Genomic DNA, 6,000 nt, shown 5'->3' with positions numbered 1-6,000 from the left:
TTCCTGCTGTTTAGTAGCATGGCGTGTTGCACTTCCAACTCTGGCTGAATCAAAATGTTCCAAAAAATGCATCTCAGCCCCTGAAAGTTACAAGGTTATTTTAAACTGTTTTTATTAAATGACCACGGTCTTTATTTGCTCTCTTGTTCAAGTGGGTCTTGAAAACGGCCTTTTCATGGAAATATGATGACTGCTGGAGCTGGAAGCTTGAAAAGAACAAGCAATACAGGCACATTGTGATAACATGGTGAGAGCTGCCAGCAACGCATGGTAGAATGTGGAATATGATAGGAGTTAAAAGAAGTTAAAGGAGAAAAGTTGTTTCAGCATGAGCCACGGAAGTACAGTATCCACAGGGCAAACAACAGGCTCAGCCATGCAATGTAAAAACGAGTTAAGCAGAAGCGAGTGAAGAAAGCGACCCCTGAAAGCTGTTCCAAGCGCTGCTGGGCAGTTCCATAGACTGTGTATCCATCCATCTGCTGCCTGTCAGCTCACAGGTGCCTTTTGTATTTGGTGAAAAAAATCCCTTTGGCAATTTAAAAGTGTAACTGTTCCTGTTTATGGTAATGATGAGATGTCAGTCATCCAAGCAGGGTGTTTAAAAAGAAATTTCTCCTGTATGGCAGGAGAATAAGAAGCTGGCGACAGTTTTACATAAAACAGGCAATTGATAGATAAAGCTTTGCAGATGAGAAATCAGAGAAATCTTTTTCCTAGATAATTTATTCACATTATGTTTGTACCGGGTTGCGTTCTGAACTCTTTTGGTTTGGTTTGTTTTGACTAAGAAAAGGCAGTAGCATCTTTTGCAGAAAATAAAGAGCTAAGCTGTAGCCATTCCCTGTGAGCACCTTGGAGGGGATACAGAGCAGCGAGCAGACAGGCAGCATGTCAGAGTCCACCCTGGCTACCAGGGCAGCAGACCGGACTGCACCATCCTGCCAGGGCTCCTGACCTGTGGCGCTTGTCTGCAGTAGCCTCTGCTGACCCCAGCAGCCCAGGTCCCAGGAGGGGTATGAGCATCGCAAAGGGAATCCAAGGAGTCTCTCTGCCTCCTGCAGCCGTGTTGGAGAAGACCAAAGGCTGCATCAGTGGAATAGGTGTGAAAATTGTTGCTGTTTGCCTCCCTGGGTATAGGGACACAGCATGCTGATGCAGCCTGCGTGCTGCACCTGTAAAACCTCCCAGTACTGTGTCAGAGCTGCTTGTCTCCTTTGCACCCTCCCAGGATGTCTCTGGCACACAGATGCACCAGAGAACCCTGAGTTCATGTCTGAGTTCAGTTTGTAAACTTAGGTCTTACTCATTTTTATCATAGCAAGCTAAATATTTTAATGATTCTGGTAGATACTTCCACATCTCGTTGGCTTGGCCTTGAAGAAGTGAAAGGCTCAGTAACCATTAGCAAGATACTGCCTGGAAAAAAATAATATGAAGTTTCATTTTGCATACCATCAGTCAGGTGTGTTAGTTGCTGCTTTTATAAATAATGGCATGGTGGGCAGCCAAAGCTCTGTTGCGGGTGCCGTGGGTGTTTTGGGTGCCATGGAGCATAAGCTTCTGAAATGTTCCTATGCCATTTATAGAAGACTCATCCTCTCAGGTTTTCTCATGTACTTCAGTGAAGGAAACAGTTTGTAGCCCTGTTTCCAAATGAATTCATGGGATACATGCGTATAATGTTTTTTTCCCCACAGGATAACTCTAGTATGAGAGCTGGCAAAGGTTCCAGTTCTTAGTATGTTGGGTTCGGCGATTCTTTTCCTCTACACTTTGTCTGTTCTTCCTTAAATCTGCCATTAAATTTAATCTTTTCTTTTTTTCATGGGTAACCAAGAAAAAAGAAGGTTGGAGGCACAAGCTCTGTTCTTACGAGCATGCATTGTTGCTCACCAACGCTTTAGTTTGTCTCCCAAGGAATGTTCTTCAAAGTAAAATTTTCTAGGTTCCTTTCCTCAGAGGTCTTTGCTTTATTTCCCCAAAGTGGAACAAAACCTGTTGAATTTAAGATAGTAATCCTCATCTTCCAGGGTCTCAGACAAGAACATGTTTTCTCTCAGAAGATGAATCCTGCAAACCACTTGCTGTGAGAGACAAGGCAGACTTTCTGCCCTCTTGCGTGCTTAGCTGGATTCCTATGGTCCTGAGGTCTGTAGATCATCCATATGAGCACCATACATAAAAGGGGTTTCTTTTGCCTGACTCCCAGAGAATGTCTCACTCCGGCTGAGTTATTTGCTGGCTAAAACCAGTTCTTCTAAGAATAGTATGTCTTCAATTCATCACCTGAACTATGTAAATGCTGAATCCAAATCTTAAAAGGAAAGCTACTCTAGATAAAGCTGTATTTGGTCAGAGCCTGTCCACTAAGTCAGCAAGGCTGGCTCGTGACAGTAGGCTGACGGGAGAGGCACGGGCTTTCATCCACAGAAGTTGAGTGGCGGAGGAAAGCTCCTGACTTGTAAAGCTGCTTTTTTTTTTCTTTTTTTCTTTTCTAGGAAAGATATCCTAATGTGGCTCCAGAAATAAGATTGTAGATGTGATTTCAATGAACTAACCACTGAATTATTTGAGCATATTTATACCAAAAGTATAAGGGAATGTAGAAGCCTACATGCCTTTCACTTTCTCCCATAGACCAAGAAATGGTAAAAGTGTGCAGCTGACAGTGAAGGTGGTGTAGGTATTCTCTCTTGATTCAACATTTTACTTTTTATGCAAAAGTCGGACAGTTAGCAATTTAAAATGACAGTCACTATTGGGTTTTTTTTTTTCCTTTTTTATCTTGGAACCAATGCAAAATATCTGAACATGGTTGCTTTAGGTCAGATGTTACATCTGTCCCCTTCTCCCCTCTCCTGTTTTCTACACTGTCTCTGTTACAAGACCTCTTGCACATGGTGCTGTTGAAATCATAGAATAAGAAAGATCTGGAAGTCTGCAGACATACAGATCTGCTCATCCGTCTTCAAGAAAAATGAATGCAAGACTGCAGAGAGAGCTGCGAGAAGCATCGTGAGGCAGCTGTTCTTGTTCAGCCTAGCAAAACGGAGCCTGAGAGAGCCTGGGTGTGTTTGATGAATGTAACAAGTTGGTACGGAGCCAGGAGAGAGCAGGGCTAAAGGACAATGCTGGCACGAGTAGAAAGGAATAAACACTGGCCTGAGATACATTTAGACTGGAAATTAAAGGAGCTTTCTAACAATTAGAATGGGTCTTTTCTTGAGCAGAATTTTAGTAGCAGTAGCAGGAACAAAAAATGGAGCTGGTTAAATCTGAAGTTTATGAGAGGATTTGTATGAGTTGACCACCTGCATCAGCACAGTCAATGAGTCCAAAAAAGAGACAAAAGACACCTTGTCTTGCCCTGTGTCCCATGTTTCTGAATGACAGCCTTCTGGGTTTTGATTAATCAAAACACAGCTCTCTGCATAGGCTGGAAAGGAAACTCATGGTTCTCAAAACTCTTACTGAGTTTCATTTTGCATCCTGCAAAAGACAACAAATCATACGTTATTTCCAACTTCCATTTTACATAGTGTTATTCTGCTGAGTTGTGCTCATCTTGTGCTCATCTTCCAGGAGGAGGGTGTTGTGCAGTTGAAGTAGATTATTGCTTGTGCTGCAGCACTACTGGTTTTCCATGAGATAGCTTCATGGCACTGATTTAGCTGTAGAAACAAAATTCCAGTACTGTATGACAAAATCCTGGGGTAGAAAAGCCTCGGCCTTCAGTTCCTTAGGAGTTCACGAAAGTAAAGAAAAAATTCTGTGTTATACAACCCAGTCATGTACGGCTTCTGAAACTATGCCCAGGATCTTTATAGGTCCGTTTGGCCCAGAGTTTGCAAAAGGTTCCACATTTAGCCTACAAAATAAGTCATCTGATTTTCCAGTGCGTATGGTACACTGGCATCTCTCTGAAAGTCTTTGAGACTCGATGAGTCCCCACAAGAGCAGTTGTATACCGAGTACTTTGTACTTTTCTTAAAAGGTCAGTTCCCGATGAACAGATGTTTGCATTAAGAAAAACAACAGCAATAAAAATGCATTGCAGCTGGTACTGAGGTACCTGGGGGGTTGGCTTGAACAAATAGATGGGTCTGAACTGATTCAGAGGCCTCTGTGCTTTGACAAAAGATGCAAAAGAAAGAGCAGGCATGAAGACCAAGGGTCTATATTCAAGCAGAATCATGTTAGGGAGGTACAATTACAACATAATTGTATCTTGAGCCATTTACAGACATCAGACCATCCCTGTCACTGCTTCACGATCAAGCCACTGTTGCTGTTGTTAGTTATTCGTATTACTACAGTACTTATGTATAATATACCAGGAATTTATTGTGGTGGCTTACATAAATGCAGAAAACCACAAAAAAGTTCCAATGGATTTGCAGTAAAAGAGAGAACACTGTGGTTAGGTGCTGAAAAACAAGAGGAGACCAGACCAGGATAACAAGCACAATGCTGGCAGCCTAAAAATTGTCAGCTTTGGCATCACAGCAGAGGGGAGTTTGAGGGAGGACAGTCAGCGAATGTTCACAAAGCCTGAGGGACAGCAGAGGAAAAGCGATGAAAAGTGTGTGCTTCAAAACTTGGTTTGTCATGGGCCAAAGCTGGTTATAATGGACTGATGAGGTAGGAACTGGGATTCTGTATGTCGAGAGTAAATGAGGGAGTTTGGGCAAGATCAGACTGACACTGAGGGCAGTCAGGTTTACATCTGATGAGATAAAAAGACAAAGCTAACAAAGATTAAAATGACAAAGCTAATAAGACGCCAAAAGGGATGATATGGTCAAACGCAATCATCTTCACCACAGCTTTCCTCATGGCTATGAGCAAAAAGAAGATTCATTGGTCAAGGCCAAAAAAAGAGCATGTACGTAAGCAAGGGGCAGTCAAGACTCGGTGAGAGCCGCAACTGTCTGAGCAGACAGGACACTGCTGTGCAGAAAGAGTCTGCTGGTCTTTGGTGTGATGTACATAACAGTATGGAAAGAGCTGTCCTAGATAAAGATGGTATCCCAGTGATGGCAAAGCATTTTAGTTAAAATCAATGTTGTATAAATTGCCAGTTTTAATCACAGCTGGTCTGCAAGCAAGAACTTTGGTGTGATGAACTGCTCCAATTTTGGTTTTCATTTACAGTTTTTAGTTATTTCTCTACATAAAGTTTGAAAATTATTAGCTGGTTGTCACTAAGATGTGTTTATTTGCAACTAAGGAAAGCTTTAGCCTTACATTTTGTATTTTTTCCCTGAATTGGAAGATAAAATCTAATACACATTATTTAATCAGTTATATAGTTTAATGTAGATTGACTGACACTCTAAATAATTGCACTGTATTACTTCAGAATATGGTGAATGGTGTATTTCTTTTTACTAGGTTATTGTTCTCTTTTTAGTATTTTCACTACTAATATGACTGGGAAAAAAAAACACAGTAATGGTGTGTAAGTGCACAGTTTTAAATTCTTTCTACTTATGTACTTATAAGTAAATATTTACTATTTCTACTTATTTACTAATAAGTAAATAAAATTTTAGAATGCTGGACCCATAGGTAAAAGGTATACAAAGAACTGCTTACACTTAAAATTCTTTCTGATCATCATGTCCTTCAGGGTCTTCAAAATACAAAATCTTATCTTCTCTTGCTGTGTTTGTTATGAATGGAATTAAAATTTTTAAATGTCCTGCTTTTTCAGAATTAAATCATTTTTTCAACTTTGAATGAAGGTAGGTAGAATTTCACAAGGAGATGCTTTTTGCTGTAAAAGAGGAGAGCAAAATGTAACAAATATGTATGCTTCTTTCTTCTTCCAAAGTCTTTCTCTGGTCCAGAGTTCTTTCTCTGGGAAACAAGGAGGCAGTACAAGAATCTGTGCTCGAAAGAATCTGTTTGAAAGCTGTAAAAGGTTGCTATGCAATGGTTGTTGCAAAACATTAGCAAAAACATATTAGTCTATAATGGGCTGGAAATAAAGGA

The 6,000-nt window shown here is 40.8% G+C and overlaps 1 protein-coding gene across 1 annotated transcript in view; it reads left to right on the top strand.

Annotated features, from left to right (window-relative positions):
- The window catches only part of PHACTR2 (phosphatase and actin regulator 2), a 153,753-nt gene that overhangs the window by 112,105 nt on the left and 35,648 nt on the right, over nt 1–6,000 (top strand). The window lies entirely within an intron of this gene.

The sequence above is a fragment of the Egretta garzetta genome, unplaced genomic scaffold, assembly GCF_000687185.1.
Source record: "Egretta garzetta isolate BGI_Z169 unplaced genomic scaffold, ASM68718v1 scaffold397, whole genome shotgun sequence".
NCBI classification, from domain to species: domain Eukaryota; kingdom Metazoa; phylum Chordata; class Aves; order Pelecaniformes; family Ardeidae; genus Egretta; species Egretta garzetta.
Note: the sequence above shows the minus strand (reverse complement) of the source record. Positions and strands in the feature narration are given on the sequence as shown.